Source organism: Phoca vitulina, unplaced genomic scaffold, assembly GCF_004348235.1.
Source record: "Phoca vitulina isolate PV1807 unplaced genomic scaffold, GSC_HSeal_1.0 scaffold64, whole genome shotgun sequence".
Classification (NCBI taxonomy): Eukaryota; Metazoa; Chordata; class Mammalia; order Carnivora; family Phocidae; genus Phoca; species Phoca vitulina.
The window spans coordinates 6,797,248-6,809,632 of NW_022589767.1; the positions used below are offsets into that span (position 1 = coordinate 6,797,248).

The following is a 12,385-nucleotide window of genomic DNA, read 5'->3' on the forward strand; positions in this document are numbered from 1 at the left end:
CACGCAAGATAAAATACATGTTCAATCAAAAACTCACACATGAATATTCAGAGAAGCAATATTTATAATAGCCAAAAAGGAGAAACAACCCAAATGACCATCAGCTAATGAATGGATAAATAAAATGTGGTCTATCCATACAATGTAATATTATTCAGTAATAAAAAGGAATGAGTAATAATACATGTTACAACATGAGTAAACCTTGAACACATTATGCTGAATGAAAGAAGCCAGTCACAAAAGATTGTATGATTCCATTTATAAGAAATGTCCCAAATTGGCAAATCTATAGATACAAAAAGTAGATTAGTGGTTGCCTAGGTCTAGGGAAGGTTGGGGAAAAAGGGGGTTGATTGTTAATGGTATGAAGTTTCTTTTTGTAGTTACAGTTACACAACTCTGGGAACATGGTAAATACCATTGAATTGTACACTTTAAGTAAATTGTATGGCATTTGAATTATGTCTCAAAAAAGCTATTTAATCTTAAAAGAATAGTTATAAAGGTAAAAAATAGAGGTATGAATAATATTTCTTTTTTTCTATTTTTTTATTATGTTATGTTAATCACCATACATTACATCATTAGTTTTTTTCTAGTTTTTTTTATTATTATGTTATGTTAATCACCATACGTTACATCATTAGTTTTTGATGTAGTGTTCCATGATTCATTGTTTGCGTATAACACCCAGTGCTCCATGCAGAACGTGCTCTCTTTAATACCCATCACCAGGCTAACCCATCCCCCCCATGCCCCTCCCCTCTAGAACCCTCAGTTTGTTTCTCAGAGTCCAGAGTCTCTCATGGTTCATCTTCTCCTCCGATTTCACCCCCTTCATTTTTCCCTTCCTACTATCGTCTTCTTTTTTTTTTTTACATATAATGTATTATTTGTTTCAGAGGTATAGGTCTGTGATTCAAGTCTTACACAATTCACAGCGCTCACCATAGTACATACCCTCCCCAGTGTCTATCACCCAGCCACCCCATCCCTCCCACCCCCCACCACTCCAGCAACCCTCCATTTGTTTCCTGAGATTAAGAATTCCTCATATCAGTGAGGTCATATGATACATGTGTTTCTCTGATTGACTTATTTCGCTCAGCATACCCTCCAGTTCCATCCACATCGTTGCAAATGGCAAGATTTCATTCCTTTTGATGGCTGCATAATATTCCATTGTGTGTGTGTGTGTGTGTGTGTGTGTGTGTGTGTGTGTGTGTGTGTATACACACCACATCTTCTTTATCCATTCATCTGTCGAAGGACATCTTGGCTCTTTCCATAGTTTGGCTATTGTGGACATTGCTGCTATAAACATCTGGGTGCCATACCCCTTCAGATCCCTACATTTGTATTGTTGGGGTAAATACCCAGTAGTGCAATTGCTGGGTCATAGGGCAGCTCTATTTTCAACTTTTTGGGGAACCTCCATACTGTTTTCCAGAGTGGCTGCACCAGCTTGCATTCCTATCAACAGTGTAGGAGGGTTCCCCTTTCTCCGCATCCCCGCCAACATCTATTGTTTCCCGACTTGTTAATTTTAGCCATTCTGACTGGTGTGAGGTGGTATCTCATTGAGGTTTTGATTTGGATTTCCCTGATGCCGAGCGATGTTGAACACTTTTTCATGTGTGTATTGGTCATTTGGATGTCTTCTTTGGAAAAATGTCTGTTCATGTCTTCTGCCCATTTCTTGATTGGATCATTTGTTCTTTGGGTGTTGAGTTTAATAAGTTCTTTATAGAATTTGGATATCTCTATAATGTTTCTAAAACCTAATTTTTTCACTAGATGATATAACATCTTTCTAGTTTCTAAAGCATAAACTGGCTTTATGGAGGGGAATTATTATTGTTTTACTAAGATATTCCTTGGTCTATTTTAAAGATATTTAAATGTGTCAACTAATACTTCTTATAAAGTTTATGGGATATTTCTTAGAAAAATCTTTTTTGAATACCAAGTTTTTAAAGGTTATAAAAAAGTGTTGATCTTTTTTCAGAGGTAAATAAGTTGTTGCTCTCACATAACAAGAATCTGGAATTCCCAGCAAACAGATTTCATTATATATAATGCATATACCAGAAACATGCAGATCACACATGAATATACTTTCAGTCAACATAAGCAGTAGGCATTTACTCAAGGGGTAAATCAGTAATGAGCCAAACCTTCATACATGTGCAAATGTACAATTAACAGCGGATTATTTTAGATCCTAAGTGTCCTTCGAATATTAAAAATGAGCTAGGAGACCGCTCCTGCGACAGCCATGTGAAAGCTGTATCTTGCAATTTTCATGTAGAAGTGGCTTCATATCACATCTCATGCACCTAGCATTGCACAGCCAAGGACCATGTTGAACATCATGCCAAAGACCGTGAGTCCTGCAATTCCAATACCAACAAATTCTGATGACCCGAAGCTTAACTCTGATTATGGTCTCAATTTCATCAATACAATGTCTGTGTCCTAGAAGCTCCTTCGGGCATATGGGTTGGACCTGTTCAGACCTTTTGTTTCACAGCACTGAAATGTTGAGTGGAAAGTACTGAGAGTCCTATTTCCCTTTTCCCTATCTGTAAGGTAATAGTTATAATAAGCCTCTTCATACGTGGTCTGAGTATGTCATATAGCTACACCCTTGCCTATCAAAACAAATACTCCAATGGTTACTTCAGCAGCAGTTATCACCAGTAGGCAGGTGAAAAAGCTGAGCACATGTTAAAACTGCCTCATGGCTTCCTAACACCCGAAGAAGCCCATGGCTATTAGCGCTCCTGCTCCAACCAGCACAGAGAGCCCCAGGGAGATATACTGCGATGACTCATCCTCTGATAATAAATCCTTCATGGTGCCTCCAAACCAAAACCATAGTCCAAAAGCAATGACAGCTGACCGGGTCAGCCAAAAAAGCAGGTTGAAGCCAAGCAGTAGGTACTTGATGCACCCCGAACACCTGCAGAGGCGCCCCATGAGGCCCACACTCTATTGGGATCCTGAGTCCCCAACCCCGCACTCGAGCTCAGAGTTGGGGCACCCTCTTATAAAAATCTTTGTCAGAACAAGCCTATAATACTGCTTAGTTTTCTTGCTTGTAAAATGAAAGGACTCACTAGACGGACTTCAATATTCTCTGATCCCTGATAAGTAAGCATAATTCTGTTTATAGTGAGCCTTCTCTACCTAAATAGATGCTGAAAATCTATTTGACACAATGTTTTAAATATAAAGATCAAATTATTACTTAGTGACCCTTAGTACTATCTAATTTTAATAGTCACAATAACCCTATGAGGCAAATACTATTATTATTCCAATTGTACCTGTGAGGAAGCTGAAGCTTACAGAGATTAAGTTGCCCAATGGAACGCTAGTAAATTGAGGAGCTCAGGTTAAATCCAGAGATTTAGAGCTTGAGATCTTAACTGCAATGCTTACAGCCTTTCTACATAAATACTCTAGGCTATTTACATATTAAATTTGTAAGTAAAACTATCTTAAAATGGTCTTATTACAGTAAATAGCAGTACTGAACTATCTAATCATGCTTGGATGTTTCTACTTAGCTGTGTAATTTTTTTTTTTTCTGAACAATCAGATTTTTAGAAATTATAGGGACTGGTTTCAAAGTAGAGTGCTGTTTATTAAGCATCATTCAGGAAACTGAGCAGAAATTTGATTTATTTGAACATTGGACAGTTCCCTATCATGCACCAAAGAAGGTCACTGGGAAGGTTAAAATATTTCCATTGCACTCATTCTATGACTCCCACTCTCTTTAACTGAACTACTAAAGAACTTGAGGACAAGCTGTTTCCAAAAATGAACCTTTCAACTTATCTAAATTCAAAAGCTGACTTTTCTGAGAACAAACAGTTTGTGCTTGTTAAGTGAGTTGTCAGAGTGAGGTCTTCAGAGATCTGTATTTTTTTCTCCTTTGAATAGTCTATTTTTCCAATGGTTTAACCTCCTGAGAACTGGTGTGCTCCATTTCTAGCTCAGAGAATTTTAATATTGCTGTTTATTTAATCCAACCTAAAGATTCACCACCTCCTTTTGGTTTATTTTTAGCATGAGACATGTTGAGATTTAATTTACCTAGTGTGGGGCATGGGGTGTTAATATTTCCACTACTGAGTGCCAGCAGTGTGCTCACTGGGTACTGATATTTCCATTAAAGAAGGCAGTGCTGTCAGAATACCAGAGACCAGGGGCTAAGGTCTGTGGTTCCTGGCAGATGGTTGCTGTTTTCTTGAACTCTGATGTGCAGGCATGACTATTCAACTGCTAATAGCAAGCAGAAATTACCCAAGGAATTAAAAGACAGTTCAAGGAAAGTATTCATTTAAAAATAGCAACTCTGAACTGGCATCAGAGCATTACATCAGAAGCTTAAATAAAAATTTGACAAGGTACTAGAACTTGCCATCCTACATGATGTAAAATTATTATTTTGCAGGAAGAAGAACAATGCTTAACAGGCAGTACCTTAGCTTCCAAAATCAGTTTCCTTGGAAAAATGTTTCAAAAACATGTTTGCATGAAACCACTATATCTTTTATTGTAGAGATTCATTTACACTAAAGACATTCTTTTTTTTTTAAGTTTCTACAACTTTTTTTTTAGACTTTATTTATTTGACAGAGAGAGACAGCGAGAGAGGGAACACAAGCAGGCGGAGTGGGGGGGGGGGGGGGGAAGGGGGGGGGGGGGGGGGGGGAGAATGAGGCCTCCCGCGCGGAGCAGGGAGCCTGATGAGGGGCTCGATCCCAGGACCCTGGGATCATGACCTGAGCCGAAGGCAGACGCCTAATGACTGAGCCACCCAGGCACCCCTACACTAAAGACATTCTTGACTAGCAGGGCGCCTGGGTGGCTCAATCGTTAAGCGTCTGCCTTCGGCTCAGGTCATGATCCCAGGGTCCTGGGATCGAGCCCCACATTGGGCTCCCTGTTCCGCAGGAAGCCTGCTTCTCTCTCTCCCACTCCCCCTGCTTGTGTTCCCTCTCTCGCTGTCTCTCTGTCAAATAAATAAAAAATCTTTAAAAAAAAAAAAAAGACATTCTTGACTGGCATTATAAGTAGGTAGTATGGAATATGGAAAAGGAGACAGTTATAACTTCCACATTAGACTAATTAAGTGATGGATGATGGTGTATCTTTCCCATTTATATATTGAGCACAAATATGTGTATGTGGAAATTCACATGCAATGAATCAAAGAGACTGAATAATAAGTCATAGTGACTATCTCTAAAAAGCAATTTAGAGAAAAAGACTAATGCTAAAGATCACCCCACAATATATTCCATACTATAACCAAAGTATTAAGTGCTATATGTGCCCAAAGGAGAGGGAGACAGATTCTTTCTGAGAAGGTAAGGAAATCTTCACAAAGGAATTGAATTCTGAGTTGAAATATTCATAGTAATTTCCTGAGTGGAGAAGAGAGGAAATGGCATTTCAAGAAGAAAGACTAGCATGTGCATAGTTATAGAGGTTCAGAGAATAGTGAGTAATTTAATATCATAATAGAAGGGAACTGTACTGTGAGACAAGACTGAAAAGGATAGGTCAGTTTAGGATGTTTTAGGTCTCATGAGCCAGGTAGTTACTATGGACTCATTTCTGCAGCCCATGGAATTTTATTAAGAATGGGAGTCATACTATCAGATTTATGTTATACAAGAATAATGCTGACATCATTGTGAAGGATGGACTAAAGAAAGAAAATGAGAGGAAGGATTTTAGATAGATGTCAGCTATTGAAATAGTCCATTTGAAAAATGGTCTGGGCCTGAAAATAGTAGAGATCCACAGAGCAGATCTGAGAAACATTTCAGAGGAAACTTAAAAAAAGAGAAGAGATAAGGAAGACTTTGAGCTTTCCGTTTTGGGTAAATGATAGAAAACTATATCATTAATCAAAACAAGGTTTATAGAAGAAAGAGAAAATCTGGGTGATGTAAGATAGAGAGTTCTATTTTGGAATGTTGCATAATTAAAAACCTGTGGGGCATCTAGAAGAAGACCAGTATGCAGTTTTATATTCAGACCTGAAGCCTAGTAGAGAAACCAAAGCTTGAAAAATAATATGTGAATTATTGGCTTGAAGGTAGTAACTGAAGCCATAGAAGTAGAGGTACTGTGTGTATATATGTAGAGGAAGTTAGAAAGGGGCATAAGATGGAACCCTGGAGAGTAGCAACATTTTAAGAGCAGTATAGAGCAAACAAAGCCAGGAAAGGCAATAGGGAGAGTGACCAAGAGGTCAGAGGAGATGGAGAAAGGAGTGGTAATTTAGAATTCATAAAAAAGGTTTTCAAAAGGGGCACCTGGGTGGCTCAGTTGGTTAAGTGTCGGACTCTTGGTTTCAGCTCAGATCATGATCTCAGGGTCCTGAGATGGAACCCTGTGTTAGGCTCTGTTCTCAGTGTGGAGTCTGCTTGAGATTCTCTCTCTCTGCCCCTTCCCCTGCACTCTCTCTCACACACACTCTCTCTCTCTTTCTTAAATAAATAAATTTTTTTAAAAAGGTTTTCAAAGGTTTTGGAGAGGTGTTAAGTAGAATTAAGTCTAAAAACAAATCAATGGATTGAGACTAGAGCAGTCACTGATGGTATTCATGAGACAATTATAACAATGCAGTAAAGTTGGTTGCCATATTTCAAGATCCTAAAGAGGAAATAGAGAGAAATAAATAAATTGTGACTCTTGAAATAAGATTGATGGTAAAGGCTTTGAGGTTTGGGGTTGGTATGCTTGTTCAAATAAAAAAACCTCAAACATGTTTACAAATTGACATGAAGAATGATGCACGAAGGGAAGATCAGAAAGTAGAGGGATGTTGAAGTGGCGCAATGAGAAGGTTTTAACGGCCAATAGCCTGGAACAAAAGTACAAATGGGAATTTTATCCAAGGAAAGGAAGAGAGTAACTTCTTCATCTCAGGTGGGAGGCAAGGAAAAATATGAATACAGTTATAGATAAATATGAATATGGAAGAGAAAAATGTGGAAGTTTCAATATTGTCTATGAAGAAAGAGTCAATACTCTTCTGATATACTGAGAATGAGAAATGTAGACTAGCATAAACCCAAAGGTGTATATCTTGTCTGTGTGCACTTTTAGAGAGTTTTTGGAGTTGCTTCCAAATTTCACAGTTGACAGCACAAGTTTTGAAATCAGACATATCTGACTCTTCCATTTATTACTTGAATGACCTTGGCAAACTTCCTTATCTATAAAATGGGGGGTAATAACATTATGTGCCTTATAGGATAAAGTACTTACAAGAGTATTCAATAAAATTCTACCAATCATCTTTATCATTATTATCCTCTTCATCAGAATTATATTAAGAGTTTAGGGTTTTCAGATTTTTTTAATGCCAAACTATAAAAATTGATAAATTGATAATTTTATTTCAATTAAGCTTAAATAAGTTAAATTCACTTGTTAAAATGTATATGATAAATATTTCACAATTGAATAATGACATAGCTTGCAAAGCACTTTTGTAATATATTATATGATTTGTTCTATAAAACAACCTCTTTAATATTATTACCAACATTTACAATTTCCCCCATTTTACTGATCCCCATTTTACAGATGAAGAAACTGAAACCCAATTTGTCTATTCATTTACTCAATGGTTATTTACTGATGGCTTACTCATGTAAGGCACTTCACTTGGCACTAGAACTAGCATAATGCACAAAATTGCATCTTTTAAAGATCATTCTGGCTTCTGAGTGAAGCATAAATTTGGTGAGAGAAGCAAAAGTAAATGAGGGACAGTTAGGAAGCTATAGAAGTAGTCTCAGCATCAGAGGATAGGAAATAAGCCTTAGAAGTGTGGCAGTGGTAATGAAATAAAATGAACAGAATCAGAACATTTAAGAGTAAAAGTGACAGGATTGAATGAGGAAGGACAGTGAAAAAGGAGGGTGTCAAAGATAACTTCTAGGTTTCTGTATAAATGCAAGTGAGTGGAAAATAGAAACATTCACTAAGATGGACACTCTGAGTAACAAATAGATTTTAGAAGAAGAACCCTGCCATTCAGGTTGGGGTAGCCTGGCTTTAACATGTGCTTGAGATGGCTGGTGATGGTTCAAGGAAGAAATCTAAGCTAGAGATCCCAATTTGGAAATCATCCACAGAAAGATGGGAATTAAGTTAAGGGTATAGATAAATTTGCTTAGAGAGAAAGTGTAAGATGGGAAAAGAAGACCCTTCATATCTAAACTCAAAACCCCTTATTATTTTTCATAATGTCATGCTGCTTTTGAATGTAATGTTGAATCCATCCAAACACAAAATTTCTGGGGCACCTGGGTGGCTCAGTTGGTTAGGCATCTGCCTTCAGCTCAAGTCATGATCCCAGGGTCCTGAGATTGAGCCTCTCATTGGGCTCCCTGCTTGGCGGGAAGTCTGCTTTTCCCTCTCCCTCTGCCCCTTCCCCCTGCTCATGCTCTCTCTCTCTCAAATAAATAAATAAAATCTTAAAAAAAAACCCACAGAATTTCTATGTGGTGCTTCCAGTATACCACTTGCTTTATGTGGTGCCTTTCTAAGCTCGTCTGTATGTAAAATCAAGTGTAATCATATAGAAGAACAAAATCAGTAGCTTTAACTCTTTAATTATGAATAAGTCTAATTAATACCATAAATATATAGTTAATTCTCAATTTCTATATGCAAATCCATGGGCTTTCCATCAAGAAATATCTCTGCACAATTCCTAATGTCTCTTTGGATCATTCTTATTCCTACTGGGTTATGACTGGACCAATGTCCTAGTCCAATTAGACAAATTATATTACTCACTATTATGTCTCTATTGATCATTTAGAATGCCATAAAATAAATAATACATTCAAGCTCATTTTGTGGATTTCATATAAGTCTATATGATAATATTTAGTCAAAAGAGAAAAAGGCCTTCCTAGAAGTACTACAGAAAGCCTGTTGGCTTAGTATTCTGGATATTTGGATTCTAGTTTCAGTGCCACCAACAGATGGCCTTGGGCAAACAGCTCAAACTCTCTGACTTTTAGTTTTTTCATCTGTATAATCAAGAGATTGATCCAGGTCTCCAAGTTTCCTTGAGTTCTAATATTCTGTAATCATGTGAAAATCCTTGAAAGAACATGAATTATTCAGTGGGTAGAGGTTTACAATCATCTTAAAGAATCCTTATTCCCCACTTCCCCTAGAATAAAATTTCTTCTGTCATATCTGATCATTTTTAGTACTAGAAAAATAGCAAATATATTCGTATTGACATTTTTCTTCCAAGCTGATGCTGAGTGTGTCATCAGACTCAAAACCTGCTGGAGAAACTGTTCTGCACTTCTGATAGTTTTCTAATTCTAATCTGACATTGGGGCTTTTAACTATGAATAGCCTCATGTCATTCTGCATGAATTTTTACTATGTATTCTGAAGTCTCACATTTCTCTTACACTTAAATTTGATTTCAAATTTCTTTGCTTTTCATTTTACCCAAAGTTGCTTTTTTTAAGGGTTGACATTTGTTACATTGCATTTGGCTTTTACCCATCACTTCAAAGTTTTTTGAGTAAGATATTGACCCTGTATCATTTCCCAAACTAGAAAAAGAAGAACAAAAGAGAAAAACGATGATATGGGGAGAAAATAAGAAAGGAATAGAAATGACAAAAAAGCAAGTCAAGTGGAAGAAGTTGACATGTGTATTTTTCTGTTGAAATTTCACTCCATGATGCCACTGGCCCTGTTGAAGGTTGTCTGGATCCTTGGTGATGTTCCTTTCGCCCTCTGAGAAGAGTTGTCAATGATTGAGGGGAGAGAAGAGGAATGATGATCCCCAAATCTGAGCATTGGTCATGTGATTTCAAAGCCAGTTTGTCATTCAGGGAAAAGATAAGTTGATGGCTGCTGTCTTCAAAACAGACCACAGGTGCAGATTCCTTAATATATGGCCCCACAACAATAACACATGCCAAACTACATTCTCAAAACTAGGTTTGCAGTCCCCACGATGCTAATAGGGGTGTTGCAAGGTCAAGACTATTTCCATAATAACTCTAATATGTCACTTGCCTCTGTCACATGTATTCACTTATGCGTGTAGAGTGTTTTCAGACATGCAGTATTGCATCAGATTTAATACAGAAAGAAATAGGGGAATCTGGTTGTCTTCTATTAAGCCAGACATAGATACTTGTAAAAATCTAAAAAAGTATCATTCTTCTCTCTAAATATTTTCTTTGTTTTTGAAAGTATAGCTGTTTTTCATAGGAATATATTGTTTATGTTAACATGTAATGGGGTAATTGATGTTATCTTAAATGAATTGATAAATATTTCTTAAATGTCCTGGGTTTGTTTCTAACATGGCAATTCTTGATAGATATAACTCACATAAAGAAAAATTCTTTGGAATCTTCCATAATTTTTAAGAGTGTTAAAAGGGTCTTAAGACCAAAAATAGGAGAACCTCTGTTGCACAGCAACTTAAACACTGGGCAGTTCCTACTTCTACATTCAGCTAAAGAGTTATCTAAATACTTGATACTCTTCCTTTCCCGCCCAGGTAAGGATTACTATTCCATCTTAATCCTCTGCTTAACCATAAATTTTGTGTTTACACTGTTGGCAAAATACAGAGTTGATATTTCACTAAAGTTCCTTTGAAAATGTTTATCTTGAAATTGCTTTCATTTTACTTAATTTTTTCACCTTTGCGTTTTTTAGCCACATGTCTTTAGTTTCCTTTTATTAACTTTTACAACTCTAGTCTTCAAGGAGCAGTTTTTTCTTTGTGTCTACATGAACTCATTGAACAAAGAACTATAGGCAATTTTTAAATATTTCCTTAACAATTATTGTACAGAGTTATATTTATCTTAGCTGTGGTATTATGTCCTTTTACAGATGCCAAAGACTCAGTTGTTAGCTCAAATTAGAGGAAACTAAGGCCTGAATAGATAGAATCACTGCTCACGAAACTCATATAAAACTGAATAGTAAGCCAGTGTGATGTTTTGCTTTTGACCAAAATTGGTTTTGCTCTCTATTCAGACATGCTTGGAAAGTAAATTAAATAACCTGAAGTTACTTAAATGGACAATTAAAATGATGAATAACCTTAAAGAAGTGATTATTTCACATGAACTCTTGTTACACTTAATTTTAAAAATTCATAATAAATAAAAATTCCTCACCTTACATGATCTTCTCTCCAACAAGTCATAGAATTTTACTGACCTTGCATCTTTTTAATATCTCAAATCCGATAGAGTGCCATTTATTACATTATAAATGATTTATTTTCTGAATGATTATAAGAAAGCTTCTTACAAATTTAAGTAGATGAGGTCCTCGTTAATATCAGCCTAATGAATCTTCTAATGATACTTTCATTTCTTCCCCAGACTCAAGGTATAATGCCCTTGCCCCTAGTAATTAGTAGTCCCAAGGTTAGCAGAATCACTAGAGAGTGGCTCCTGGTTTATTATTGGCAGGAATTATATGTATTTTTGAAGCAAGTCAAGTCACTGGAAAGTACAATAACCTGGCTTGTGGAAAATTTGAAATAGGTTGTAGTTCTTTTGCCACATATGACATTTCAGTCTGTAAATATCCCACGACATTCAGAAAATATGGGTACACTCACCTCATTGAGGAATGTGTTACTGAGCATGAAATACCAATAACTATATCCCAAGAGAATGTTTAAACAATTTCAGACAACATCACAGGGAAGAAATGCCAAGAGTTGTGGAACGTATTTGTTCATTGATTTTTGCCTGAGTTCAGGGCGCTGGAAAGGTATTAAGCAGAAATTGTCCAGAGGCAGAGATCCCTATTTGGACCTATTATGCTAAAAGAATATTTTAAGTCAACCAAAAAAATATAATACTTGTTCTTTTACACAACGATGTTTATTCTTAAAGGAACATATGATTTGGAGCTTTTTTCTAGTGCTGGTAATGAACTTGCACTTATTCATATATATTCATAATTAGTTAAATGAGCCTTACTTTTTAAAATCATTATATTTTAGTAACCAATGAAACTTTCATATAGAAAGTTGGAAAAACTTTAAAAATTAAGCTTAAAAAAGAAAACTAAAATCATCCATGAACTTTCCATTCAGATATTTAGTATTAATATTTTTAATGTTCTCATCTTTTTGTCAAGCTTATGGAAAAATATGCACATTTTTAAATGGTATTATACTGCATATATTTTTCATTATATTTTCATATCACTAAATATTCTTTTGATATTTTTAGACTACATGTATTCTATTATATGGTCATAGCTTATTTAACTTTTATTTTAGACATTTATGTAATATCCAATTACATATATCCTC

The 12,385-nt window shown here is 36.1% G+C and overlaps 1 protein-coding gene and 1 pseudogene across 2 annotated transcripts in view; one reads left to right on the top strand and one right to left on the bottom strand.

Moving 5' to 3' along the window:
- PIK3C2G (phosphatidylinositol-4-phosphate 3-kinase catalytic subunit type 2 gamma) overlaps positions 1–12,385 on the top strand; it is a 340,658-nt gene that overhangs the window by 117,284 nt on the left and 210,989 nt on the right. The gene's annotated exons all lie outside the window — the stretch shown is intronic.
- LOC116624086 lies at positions 2,335–2,985 on the bottom strand (annotated as a pseudogene).